Source organism: Drosophila mojavensis, unplaced genomic scaffold (assembly GCF_018153725.1).
Source record: "Drosophila mojavensis isolate 15081-1352.22 unplaced genomic scaffold, ASM1815372v1 contig_136, whole genome shotgun sequence".
Classification (NCBI taxonomy): domain Eukaryota; kingdom Metazoa; phylum Arthropoda; class Insecta; order Diptera; family Drosophilidae; genus Drosophila; species Drosophila mojavensis.
Window position 1 is genome coordinate 13,746,612 of NW_025318667.1, and position 13,114 is coordinate 13,759,725.

The 13,114-nt window shown below is 37.1% G+C and overlaps 1 long non-coding RNA gene across 1 annotated transcript; it reads right to left on the reverse strand.

The window, feature by feature from the left end:
- Window positions 1-8,070: 8,070 nt before the first annotated feature.
- Window positions 8,071-12,524, reverse strand: LOC116804522. The gene is made up of 2 exons (XR_004364509.2): window positions 10,137-12,524; window positions 8,071-8,514 (listed from the first exon to the last, which is right to left on the reverse strand). It is a non-coding gene; the product is annotated as an uncharacterized LOC116804522 (long non-coding RNA).
- Between the last annotated feature and the right edge of the window lie 590 nt (window positions 12,525-13,114).

Consider the following 13,114-nt stretch of genomic DNA (forward strand, 5'->3'; position numbering starts at 1 on the left):
ACTTAAATAGTGTAGAAAGTCAAAAAATTCTTAGTACCATATGGTATCTGGTATTAAGCATCTGATAGCTATGCACTTACTCAATGGGAATTGCCCAATTAGCAGGCCAATCACATATCTCACATTCCATGGGGCATATTAGCTACGGCACATGAAATGTAATTCGATCGCTATGTGAACAAAAACAAAAACAGAAATGTTATCTAGTAATATATATTATATTTCTTAGTAATAATAATAGACTCTAGTATATTTACTATATTTACAAGTAAGAGTATTTCGGCTATTATTTCAACTAATTAGTGAAATGCAATGAAATGACATGTTTGCATTAATGGGCCTCTTTCACCCTCTCTCTTGCCTGCTGAATGTGAATTGAAATTCACTTGATTGATACGTTAAGTTGATATTGGTGTGAGTGTGTGCACTTGCCAGGAAATCCCTTTAGACATTCATTTTCATAAAATGATTCCCTTGTCAAATCGAGCTATCATGATTCGAATAAGATTAAAAATATATGAAATTAATTCGAATTAGGGATATCTCATTTCAGATAATCTATAGGTGATAAAGCAAGTTACAGTCGAGCTCTAACGGGTGCTTAATACAAAGTCCAAAAACAGTAGAATCTTTTCTGGTAACGGAGAAGGAGGAACCAGAGTTGGAGCCGGAGTAGGAGTCGGAGAAGGAGCCGGAGAAGAAGAAGCAGGAAGAGCTGGAGAAGGAGCCGGAGAAGGATCCGGAGAAGAAGAAGGAGAAGAAGCTGGAGTAGGAGTCAGAGAAGGAGCCGGAGAAGAGGCTGGAGAAGAAACCGGAGAAGAAGAGGGAGGAAGAGCTGGAGAAGTAGCCGGAGAAGGATCCGGAGAAGGAGAAGAAGCTGGAGTAGGAGTCGGAGAAGGAGCCGGAGAAGAGACTGGAGAAGAAACCGGAGAAGAAGAGGGAGGAAGAGCTGGAGAAGGAGCTGGAGAAGGAGCCGGAAAAGGATCCGGAGAAGAAGAAGAAGGAGAAGGAGCTGGAGTAGGAGTCGAAGACAGAGAAGGAGTATACAGTATCTAAGCTGATCCTCTGTGGAGATCCACGGGTTTTTTCCTAGGGAATTTTTTCATATGCTACGTTCCTAACGGGGTGATATAATTATGTCATCGATAGAGGAGGTCAACAGATATACAATTATCGAATTTTTAAGCTCCCAGCTTTAACACTCAAGAAGTTCGTACAGCTTTTGCGGTGGCGAATTAATGAATTCGACTGCATAAACAATTGATTTGTATAGCGGCATTGTTATTTGTTTAATCAATAATTACTGTTTATTGTTGTGCAATGCGAGTCACTGCGTTGATTTGTTCAATCCGCCGTGAAATTGTTTACGATCGCCGACTATGATATATCCATCGTTGGCATCGAGTTTCGTGGCAGGTGCGTTAATAACTAAAGCACGTGTTTCTCATCATTTCGAATTGACAAATACTAAAATACACGCATTCTTATTGATCATTCATGAAGTTTGAATACGCTCGTATGCCCTGTAGCCACTAGAAACGGGCTTACTGTGCTTAAGCAAAGGTATGTAGCAGTTGAAACCATGAAGTATATAATGCTGGATTGAGGAATTTACGACCATGGAGTATGGGGATATACAAAAGATATATAAAAGAATATAGACAAGTTGTGCGGGAATATTAGATAAGAATAGCATAGTTCACTGTAGTACACACATCTCAGGGTATCATATTTTACTGTAGTCGATTCTATATACATTCCTCAGTATCATCCATATCCAGGTTCATCTAGTCCTGATCATTTTAGTCAATACATTTAATAATGATAGATATAGAGGAAAGATTCCATAACATTTAAATTTATTCCTCATAAACACTAGTTCTTGTAGCTCCCATATTTAATCCTTGATTTCTATGTTCGCTGCAGGGCATCTCGCTGTCAGGCATAGCCCACTGCTAGAGATGTTTCTCCTTTACCTTGTTGACAAGGTAAATAGTCAGTGATTCGCTTGCTATTTGGTTCGGTTCATGAACCTGGTTTTCAAGCACGTTTCTTTATTTTATTTGTTAAAATTGTCTTGCAAATTCGCTTTAATCTTAATGCAAAATGTTAAATGAATGTTAAGTAAAAGTAGATTTCCGGACTTGAACCGTTTCTTCAGAATTGTTCCTTAATATATATGTACATATATAAAACATTGTTTTTCAAAGGATACGATGTACAAAAAGTGGGCAGGATAATCAAGAGCTTGAATTTGTTTTCTGAACTATTCAACTTGCGATCTTGATAGACATTTCGAATCCTATTTATAGGACCACCCTACCTAGCATTAACCCTTTTAACGTAGCTCTGGGATATATTAGATTTGGACTTAATATATAATGCTATATTATATAGTATATATATCGGCTTCAGCCTTACATACGATTCTCAATGCCATCCTTTTGCCCCCATTCGACACAATAAACAGTAAATAAGCTCTACTTGATTTGGTTGGGAATCGAAGATCGGAATCTCTTGCATTGTAATTTCCTTTGTAAGTAGCGCTTGCTAAAGAAAAGGTAAAAATTATAAAAATTGTAATTACTCGTATAGTTATTGGTATTACCATTTAAATTGTCTCTCTTGTTGGGTTAGCAAGAGTTGCCTCAGCCTGTTCAGCCGACTGGATCGCGTCCTTGGCCTTCACACACTTTTCGCTTCGGCCAGCAGGTCCCAAAAACTGGGTCTGGGTCTGGGTTGGGGTCAGGTTTTTTGTTGTTTTCATTGTTGTAGTTGTTGTTGTTGTTGTTGTTGCTGTTGTTGTGTGCTTGGGCTCCATTGGGGCTTTGGCCTCTGGGCCTTAGCTGTCCTCCGTCCGTTCGGGCGTTGCTAGTTGGCTACCTGACTTGGGCACCTTGTTTGTTGATTGTTTGCATTGTTGCTCCCGTTAATAATTGTTATTGTTGTTGTTGTTGTTGTACGTGCTGGGCAACAGTGATTTCAATTATGGGACTCAATGTTGCTGTTGTTGTAATTTATTGACTCGGATGCTACGTGAGTGTTATTGAAAATGGTCATTTTGTTGTTCATGTTGCTGTCATTTGTTGCCGTTGCTGTTGCTGTTGCTGTTGTTGTTGCTGTTGCCGTTGACTACATAGCTATGCCGCTACCTCCACCCATATTATTATCATTATGGTTAGTCCGTCTGTTCTGTCCGGCCGTCTGTCTGTCCGTCATTTAATTTATTCAAACATTGAACTTTTATTCGCTTTCAAGCAAGCGAAAAGGTGTCGCTCGCACTACACGTGGCGCCGGGGGAGGCGGTGCGGTAGAGGCGTTCTGCCCTGTGGCAGCTATGCTCACTGAATGAGGTATGTTGCCAACGGTTGTTGCACGTTTTTCATTTTCTTCTTTTTTAAATATATTTCTATCTTATTTTCATTATGTACTTTCATAATTTTGTTGCATTAATTTATTTTAATTTTTATAGTTTTATGCTAAGCTTCAAGGAAAATGTACAGAATACTTTGCATGCGCACATAGAGCAGCAGCTATAACAACAGAGGCAAAACAAAGGCAAACAAACAATATAAATAAATAAATGAACTTAAAAAATAAATATATAAAAAAATCAATTATACTTTGAAAATTTTTATTTTTATGAGGAAAAATTAAAGTTTTTATTTGGGTATTATTTTTAAAGAAAATAATAAAATGTTATTGAAATATATAAGCATGCAAATGTATTTAAATATGCAATAAAATTATATGTGTAAATATAATATATAAAATATATTTTATTTGAGCTGGCTGATTTCTATATTATCTCACATAGCTAGAACTTATGCCTCGAGGCTAATATAATATAATGGAGCAATATTATTGTTTATTATGTTATTAGATAATCATATCAGGAATTTCATATATGTATGTGATAGTTTGATGGACTTAGTATATGTAAATCTTTGCACTGTCTGCGACTTAAAGGGGAGCTCAGACTACTGACAATGTTAGCTCAACAACTCGGAAACTAATTAGCATAGAATCAGATTGACGGACGGACAGACTAAGCTCGACTCGACTCGATTGTATATTAATAGCATCGCATGTGGGTTACACACTTTGTAACAGTTTTAAATGCACTCCATAAGTCTACGGGATAATTATGAAACAATAAACGGTAATTTCTCAAACTCTTCCTAATATATTTAATTTTTCATGAAATTTTCTACAAAATAAAAATTTGGGTATTTTAGATTAGCCAATCTAATCCTTATAAGTAGTAGCAACAGGTGTACTTCCTTATCATACGCTATATTTCTACTTGAAGAGGATTACAAATTAAGTAAACTTAGTCTTAGTCCGACTGAAATTGAAATCTTCAATATTTGTTCCTGCCAGAAATCAATCCAGATCAATACTTCTTATAATTTGTTAGCATTGAGCTCGATATTAATATTTTCTTAAAGTATAGTATATAAATAAAGTTGAAGTACTGCTACCTTGAATGGAGCACGAGTCCTGGCAAGTATGGAATTTCAAGAGCCGGATTATCTTTCAGGCAATCTTGAATCCTCTGAAAGTATTGGATGTTCAGATACATATTCAAGTATATTTTATATGCGAATATTTTGCATTGGTGAGTTTTGGTATCATATATGTACCTCCTGTATATGGCGGTAATTTTTAATATACAACTATTTTGCTTGGATGTGTTTGGACTCGACTTTGATTTGAGACAATTCAAAACAAAACAAACAAGTAAGAAGGCTCCAGTCGAGACTGCTCGACTAGGAGATACCCTGAACCCTCTAAGCTGATATTCTAATCATTCTGCACTTCTTTTATGCACACATATATATGTACATACACATGCATTCACACGCACGCATAAGCCTGCGCTCTGCTAACTGCGCAGTAAGCAGCGACTGCGCTTGGGCTGCGCTGCAGTGTGGGCAATATTATGAGAATTTATTTGTTGAATAATTTCTTTTGTAGACATAGGATCTTAATAAAACTTTCAGAGCGTATTCATATGGTGAATATGTGTGTACATTCCAAAGCACAAGTCTCTAGTACTTGAAATGCGTTTTTTTAAAATTGGGGGGAAAGGGGTGGTATCCAAAATCTGTAAATTACAAAATCTTTGTATCGATTACCTTTATATACAACGCAAATTTGAAGAATCCAGGTCTAAAAATGTTCAAATTAGGCTGAAAAAACAATGCCGATTTTTCGATTATTCTCGATAAAAAAGTTATCGGATGAATTATCGAAAAAATAAAGCAAACTCGTACTGCGTATGGTACACACGAGTATGCATGCCAAATTTCAGCTTTCTAGCTCTTATAACTTCTGAGATCGACGCACTCATACGGACGGACGGACGGACGGACGGACGGACGGACGGACGGACGGACAGACGGACAGGGCTATATCGACTCAGCTCATCGCGCTGATCAAGAATATATATACTTTGTGGGGTCTGCCACGCCTCCTTCTGCCCGTTACATACTTTTTCACAAAACCATTATACCCTGATTTCCCATTTTCAATGGGTTCAGGGTATAAAAATATCCAATACCTTATTTCGATAACTTTAAAGAGAATTCGAGGGTCTTCAATAAATTGATAGTCGTTGAAAGGACACGATACGCGATACTTTTTGGACAAACATCGTATATAACATGAATCCATTAAAAATGAGAATATTTATGATATCGAAAATCTTGTAGTGATAGAACAGGATCAGCTCTGTATTCCACTTATAAGCAATTCCGTATAGCAATTTGAACTTGATTTCCCTAGTTCAGTGAATTTAGCAGGGAAAGACTGCCTCAGGCAATATGAATATGCTTTGTTCAGTTGAAACAGTCAACACTATGATAAATCAACACGTAGATCGATTCCAACTTTTCATTTCTTGCTTAATATTTGCTAAATAGATTGTGACTCACTAAAGAACTGGCTTAATTAAGCGAAATCATAAAAAGAACAAATACATAAATTATTATTATCTAATGATATTCGGCAGACAGAGACAATTATAATAAATTGTGAAGTGAAGTGAAGTATTTGACTTCCCCAGAGCTAAGCCAATTAGCTCAAAATAGAATCGAGAGATTCTAGCGCCATTGCTTAGCCATAAATTAGAGCCCAAATGGAGCCACATAATAAGGCATATTGCCGTCATATTGTCAATAGTAATACAGAGCTTTGGGCTAGGTAAGACAATGTTTTCTCTTGGCCTTCACACGGCAGAGGGGGAGGTAGACACAGACTGAGAGAGAGAGAGAGAGAGAGAGGAACAGAGAGAAAGAGAGAGATGGCAGTGTGTGTGTTTGCTCCGAGACAGACTGAGCTAACAAAAAACCCCCCTCGATTTGAAAGATCCAAATTTGTAGAGCATAAAGCCATTGACAGTGCGATCTCGAAACGATCGTGAACTGCTTATAGTGCCATAAAACACGCTACTTAGCGAAAGAAACGTTTTCTTATTTATTTCTTTTTTTTTTTTTTTCTGTTTATTTTGGGCGGGCAGTTTGATGAATTGGTATGTGTCACGGCGACAGCATTTACAGATATTATATGATATGCTATGATATATGATGTGTGTGTGTGTGTGTGTGTGTGTGATCTATTGGAACTCGTTTGGACTGTGTGGGACAGGCCTCCCAGGTTCGATGAGCGAGCTGATGCCCGCGGCTAAGGCCTTTCGCAATTGGCACAAAAGCCCAAGTTTTTGGACGAGACTGCGACTTTCCATTGATTAACGATAATTAAAGAATTCCGCCCGGCTCAGCTGCTAATGGCATCGATATTGTGTCGCTCTGAATGAAGCGCTTGAATGTGAATTTGTTGATATGGTTGGTATCGATATGGATATGGATATGGATCTCGATGTGGATGGGGATATGGATATGGATTGGCAGCTCACATCTCGAGCACTTAGCGTGTCAGCGCTAATGCCCTCTAATAGAGCACGAATACAATGTGATATTAATTGAAACATGCAAGCAGCCAACTGGCGGGCAGAGCAAACAAACAAAACAAGAAAAACATAACAACAACCACAATGGGAACAATAACAACAACAGCACAACAACAACAAATAATCATAATAATAAAAGCAATAAACAAAATGCTCTCGTCTCGAGGGGCAAATCCACGCCGATGACGTCGACTAGGAAGGCTATGCAAAGTCTAGCTCGAGTTTGAGCTTGAGCTTGAGCTTGAGCCGGAGTCTGGCGAAATTTACCTGGGCGGATGAACACACAATTGGCACTCATAATCAAATGTAGAATTTATCAATTAGAGGAGCGTTTCTCACAGTAGACGCAATGCCTTAGCGCTTCCTATTGCAAAATGCTGTTAATTGCAATTTACAATAAGTGCAAACTGATCGAGCAATAAAAACTCGCATTCAAAACAACCATATTCGTTCACTTAGATACCCTAACCAAACACAGATTTCTCTGTTCTCGAGGATTTTCTCTCTCTCCCTCTTTCTCTCTCTTTTTCCCTCTTTCTCTCTCTGCTTAAGTGATGTTTGCATTTCTTTTGTTCGAATGCGCCGTTAAGCTAAATCTCGCGAGATTTATTCCAAACCGAATCGAGATGTAAAATGTTTCTTATGTTCACAAATATCATTCTCGAGATATCGCAAAATACTCCAATTAATTTGAAATTTAACAATAATTTCTTTTTTTTTTTTTCTTGTGTTTCGCTTTAATCCACATAAGGGCAGATTGCTAAATAAATTTGATACTTAAGCAGCATTTCAGCTAATTTAAAGAAAATAATCGTCTTTATGTCATTCCAAATTTCTGGAGAGTTTTAAAATGCCGTTAATCTGGTTGAAAATTCAATATATATATTATTTATTTTATATATTCTATACTATTTAAATATATTAGAAACATTAATTTTTTACTAGCAAAGAGTTGGTATTACACAAAGAAACTCGTTTGGCAAAATGCTGCAAAGTGGAATGGAAATCGCAGGAGTTTTTAGAAAAAAAAACTTTAGTAGATATTAAAACTAAGTTTTGTACAAAAATAATTGTTGAATTTTAAATAGCAATATATATTCAGTGAATCGAATTATTATTCATAATAATAGTAACAACAATTATTCAACAATATATGCTTCTATTCTAAAATAAATATAAATTTGAGTATACCTACATTACACAAATCTAAACAGAATATGTTTTATATCGAACTATTCGGAACCAACGAAATTAGTTTCTTCTTAACTAAATTTGTGACTATAATTATTATGTTTAATTTATTTATGTAGGTTTTATTGACTTTACCGTGCTTAACAGAGGATCAAAATAACAATGCATGAATAGAATATTGACATCGGCCGGTTCTACGGCGGAAGAGGCATGTCCTGGATGCAGGAATAAAGATGGCAATGCTCCGCAACCTTAACGCCTAATGCGGGATAGGTCCTGTTTCTAAGGTGGGAGGCAGTCTGAGAAGATCAGGGTTTCGGTCATCATACAGAGGAACGACCTGCTAGACCCTACGTCAGGTACATAAAAAGAGGAAACAAACAAATATGAAAAAAAGCTCTGATTTTTTTTCTGAATCATTATTTTATACATTAGCTTAATTATTTGTATTATTGTCAGTCGTTATATTACTATATTATTCATAAATTTAAAATACTTTAGCCACAAAAAAATGTTAGATTTACATATTACTCAAAATGTATTATTTTTTTATTAATAACATTTTTTATAGGTAAATTAAAAAAAAAAAAAGAAATAAAATATTACTAATTTATTATTTAATTTTATTATGATTTTCATTTGATTTATTTATTTATATATTTAAAAATAATAGATGCATAAACTCAAAATTTATTATTTTAATTAATATTTTATAAAACTTTATTGTTCTGAAATTATTATAGGAAAATTAAAAAAAAAAAAATAAAAATAAAATAAATCATTACATATTTTTTGTTATATTTTTTTTTGTTTTATTTATTTACATAATTTATGACATTTTTATTAATAATTTGTTTATTTACATATCTAATATCATTTTTTTAAATATTATATTCTATTTATTTATTTAGGCATTTATTTAAATATTTAATTTGTTATTTAAACCGTTTTTTTTTTATTTGTTAATTATTTATTCGTATATCTACCATTACAACTAGTGCAGTTATTATTGCTACTAGAACTATTACTGTAATTATTAATTATTCATGAGAGCTCATATCTCAACTCATTTAGACCTCGCACGACGACTGTGCATGCGAACCAGGATCGCAGCCCGAAATCATCGGTTCGACACTTGGCGAAGGCTGCCTCTGATTGTTATTAGCCCAAATGTATAATCAAAGGCTAATTAACTCAAAGTTCCTGCTGAGATAAAGCTGGTACTTAAGACCACATACTATCATTAGGCACCGCTGTAAGTACCAGCCCAATGAAAAGGCGCTTAAACAATATGCCTGTTGTCGTGACTGGGCTGCTGGGTATCGGAATAGAATACAACAATTTGAACAAAGCGCGCAAATAATTAAGTGAATATTGCGGATTGTTATACTCCTTTCACGAAAGTGAAATGAGTATATTGGTTTTGTGCCATGTCCGTATTGCTGTCCGTTCCGCCTGTCTGAATTAATTTCGAAAATAAAGTATCAAGAGTGACTCTATCGGCCCACTAGGGGCGTGGCAAAGAAGAAAATGCATTTTCAGAATCCAAGGTAGTTGAAGTGCCAGAGAGTTGTAATTTGGAATATATACTCAGGCTGACAGCTCAAAATCATTTAGATACGGCGGATACGTCTACGTGGCAAATCAGATAAAACTATATATTCAACAGCTTAAGAGCTAGAGACTATCATTTGATATTCTCTATTGATTTGCACAATATGTATACCCATTTGGGGGCGTGGCATATCGGAAATTAGGGCCGCGAATGAGCATTCTGCAGTCGATGAAGCCCGATTGCAACGTTCTTACTTGTTATTAGTTTGGCTTTCGGGAGAGTGTGCGGAGCAGGGGGATGGAGGGAGGGAAAGTGATGACTGGTGGGCGGTGTGCGAGAGGGTGAGCCGTGTGGCCTCAACATCTTCTGTTTAATTTGTTGCAAAAATATTTGTATTTATATTTTTCATGTACTTACCGTTTAATACACATTTTATACGGCTACAACTCGCCTTTTGAAGCACCTGTGCTAATTTTCCCGCCATTGTGCGGGCCAACTAAGGGAAAACTGAGCAACGGAACGACGACGTCGGAGCGCCGCCACGACGAAACGGCTAACGATGAAACGTTGCGCAAATAACAAATATTATATGTAAATAATGAAAAAAATATTTGCCAACTTGTTGCTGTTGAATTGTGTGCTTAGAAAGAGCTACGTCAATTTGATGTTGTTGTTGCTATTGCTGTTGTTGTTGTTGTTGTTGTTGCTGCTGTCTAGTTGTTGGCGTGTGGCATTAGCTATTTACTCCCGAGAAGGTCGCCCATAGAGAGACCGAGCTATTCTGAATGGAAGTACTCATCAAATTCGGGCTGTACGACAGAGTTGAATTGAGTTAATTGTTTGCCTATCCGTACAAGTCTTTTATTGCGGCTCGTTGGCGGTATTATTGATCTTACAATTAATTGGCTTTAGCATTTGAAATCTTGCTGTGCCGGTTCCGAGTCGAGTCTCAGCTGCGATCTTCAATATCTCGCAAATTGCATATTTACATTAGCTGCAAATTTTAAAAGATATTATATGAGAGAGCGGGGTCGGGTGGGGTGGTCCTACAGGTTTCGATTGTACTTCCCAAAGTTGCCAGGTTCCAGTTTGCGACCCGTGTAGAAGGGAGGCATTAAGCACTAAGCATTAGCAATCGAGACTTATACAGCTCAAAATATATTTTGCATTAATAGAGCCCATTTCGAAGCTACAATTGGGGCTTGGGGAAATACTTCCATGAATAACATCATTCAAGATTATTCCTAGTAAACCCAATTAACATCAATTTGGCTCTCTTGGCGAAAGCTCAACTTGTTTACAAAACGTTTTTTAGCCATCATTTCAGATGAAATCAAGTGGGAGTGGTCCAGTCGAGAGTGCACGACTAGGTGATACCCTAAGTCCGTTCGAGCTGCATGAACTTTTTTATTGACTTTTGCATTTCCTTAAAAAATCTACAATTTGAAATCCTTTTTTTTTTTTTATTCTATTTAAGAATGTGAACTATCTTATACTATTTCAGCAGTCGAAGCTATAGAGGTTTTTTTGGTATTATAAAGCTAAATTAGGTAATCGATTTTAATCGATAATAAGGCAATGGAATGGGATAGAGCAGAAAATTATAAAATCACACTATATAGCTCTAGGGCAAACGAATGGACAAACTGCCGAACGGACAGATAGCCTATCGAACTGATTTAGCTCTTTGTTCTAATTAATCTAAATTTCTTCTAGCTTCGTATAATAATTTCTGGTTCTTCTTCATTATTAGCTGAATTCCCATATTGAAAAGGTTCATGAGTGCGTTCAACAGCCATCAAAAGTATTTGTATCTGACAAATATTTGCTGTCAACAACCACCAAAATATTATGAACTATATTATATCTAAATAAAAGTAAAGTAACCTTCACAAAAAATAGAAGACGAGCAGCATAAAGCTGAGATGCTTGCCAAATGATTCATTTTACTGCTCTCGGCTTTCTACTCGAGGCAATTATGCAATATATTCAATAATATAGAAAATCAAATAAGTATTACTAACAAAAACTGATCCGATAAGTAAATGCAAACAGATCACAATATGAATTAATGAAGGAGCTTGAGCATTTTTGATGGAAAATATTAACTAGCTCTATCATTCCATTAGCGTTGGGTATTTATTGCAATCCTCTGGCAATATTTCTCAAAAAGAGAGTTTAGAGCTCAAAAGCATAAAATCCAATAATAAACCCAATAGTCGCCTCAGAAGGAAATGTAAATGTTGGATTACACACTCGATTCGTGTGCGTAAAATGTTTTTTTTTTTTTTTTCTTTTTTCTTTTTCTTTTAGGCCGTTGGCAACGTAATGGCTCGCAAATTATCTGTTGTACCTGCAGGGCTGCTCATTAAGGCCCGTTAAAGTCGACTGAAATCAATGAGAGGATGATTATAATAAACAGCTCGATGTGGACTCCGGCTGTAGCCATTGCATGGGCATGCAAATTATGCAAGAATTAAGTGAGCCAAGCTAAGCAGTTAGTGGGCAAGACGGCAAGCCCTGCTGACACAGAACCAGTGCACCACACTGCACCACTGCACCACGGCACCGCGGCACCACTAAACCACTGAGCCACTGAACCACAGAGATCTTAAGTGACTGCCAGCCGAGCTGTGGGCATTTGCTGATTTGTTTGCTGCATCGATGCACGCGGCGTATGCGCAATATTTGTGCAGCCTCCCGCCTCCTGCCGCCTCCCAGCTGCCAACTGCCAACTGCCATCGACCACACCCAAAAGAATGTCGCGCCTTGCCCGCAATCTTTTGTTCGGCTCGTTTCCAATTCGCCTGTCGAGTTTTTTTTTTTTTTTTTTTTTTGCTCTTTTGATATTTTTTACAGTGTTTTACGCGACGCTTTTTATGAGCCAACAATAAGATTTTTTTTTGTGCAAGGCCGTTGGTGGCTCGTTTTGCTCAATCGTAAAAAGCCAAAATGCGATTGTTGCTGGCGCTGTTTGCCGCTGCGATTGCGCGAGCCTTTTCCAGCCTGGCCCAGTTGCTTGAATGGATTTTTATTGATTTTATCGTTCTGGGCGATCACGTGCCATTGCAGCGCGCACAGTTCAAGCCAGTCCAGGCCCAACTGCAAAGCCTTTGGGCCTGGCCTCAATGCGTGCGTTGTCCGTGAAACATAAAAGAAGCACAGATCAGACAGCTTCCCATACTAGATACGGGATTCGTGTTTAAGATAACAAATGCCGTACATTTCCTTGGGTAAAAGTCAAGACGTGACTCGGCCAGAACAGATGGACCAGTTCCACTTGCCGTACCAGTTTCGTATTGCATTTCCAATTGCAATATCAACACGGCTAACCGCAAAAGGCGCCAGCAATGCGAAAATGCAAGCAAGAGCTGTGTAAACAAGTAAAAGTGATG